Genomic DNA, 1564 nt, shown 5'->3' on the forward strand with positions numbered 1-1564 from the left:
ATTTTTATTATTATTATCATTACTACTATTTAGTTGTTTCCTAAACTCCCAGAGTGGATTTTTATATATTATTTGCAGAATTGAATTTTATTATTATTATTATTATTTATCACCATCATCATCATCATCATTATTATTATTATTATAGCACACCAGGTAAAATGCTTAGCGGCATTTCGTCCATCTTTACATTCAGAGTTCAAATTCCACTGAGGTTGACTTTGCCTTTCATCCTTGCAGGGTCAATAAAATAAGTACCAGTTGCACACTGGTGTTGATGTCATTGACTTACTCCTCACCTGAATTTACTGGCCTTGTGCTAAAATTTGAAAGCATTATTATGGTAGTGAACTGGCAGAATTGTTAGCATGCCAGATAAAATGCTTAGCAATCTGTCATTACATTCTGAGTTCATATACCGCTGAGGTCGGCTTTGCCTTTCATCCTTTTGAGGTCAATGAAATAAATATTAGTTGAGTACTGGGATCGATGTAATCGACTAGACTACTCCCCCAAAATTTCAGGCCTTGTACCTGTAATAGAAAGGATTATTATTATTAAGGCGGTGAGCTGGCAGAATTGTTAGCACATCAGACACAATGTGTAGCAGCATTTCTTCCAGCTCTTTATATACTGAGCTCAAATCCTGCTGATGTTGAGTTTGCCTTTCATCCTCTTTGGATTGATAACAGAAAGGATCAGCCAAGTACTGGTGTTGATGTAATCAACTAACCTCCGCCCTCCTTTACCCTTAAAAATTACTGGCCTTGTGCCAAAATTTGAAAGTGGTAAACTGGCAGATTTGTTAATGTGTAGGACAAAATGCTTAGCAGTATTTCTTACAGCTTTATATTCAGGGAGTTCAAATGCTGCTGAGGTGAACTTTATCTTTTATCCTTTCAGAGGTGATATGGTGATAAAATAAGAACCAATTTTGCACTGGGGTTGATAGAATCGACTTATCCCTCCCTTGAAATTGCTGACCTCGTACCAAATTATTATTATTATTATTATTATTATTATTATTATTATTATTATTGTTATTAATTTACTCTTATAAATCTCTATTGTTTAATCAGAAAGATTTATTTAAAAAAGAAAGAATATTAATAATGTTGTTGCTGCAATCATGACTGATATCAAGACTTTTAGAATGAATAACTTTTGTTATCTTAGCCGTCATGTTTGTATCACATGACTTGTTAATTATGACCGAAAACAATGAGTTAAAAACAAGTTATTTTGCATATAATATTTTCTGTTTATTTATTATTTTTTTTGTTTGTTTTGTTTTTAAGCTTTTTAGTCCGTTCATCTTTGTTCTGTACAAGGTCTGTTGGTCATTGCTATCCCCTTTCTTCATGTTTCATTTCCAGAATGTCATTTAAAAGTTTAAAAAAAAAAAATTTTTTTTAACATTTCAAAAGCAGAGGGAAAACGATTCAATTGGTTCTCTTTGATTCTTAATCTTACTTCTCGTGATTCCTCCTTATATTCTCTCCACCATCACCACCAAATCTACCCCACCCCATTTTAGTACCCCATTTTAGTGAGGAGGCAAGAT

The sequence above is a fragment of the Octopus bimaculoides genome, chromosome 2 (assembly GCF_001194135.2).
Source record: "Octopus bimaculoides isolate UCB-OBI-ISO-001 chromosome 2, ASM119413v2, whole genome shotgun sequence".
Classification (NCBI taxonomy): domain Eukaryota; kingdom Metazoa; phylum Mollusca; class Cephalopoda; order Octopoda; family Octopodidae; genus Octopus; species Octopus bimaculoides.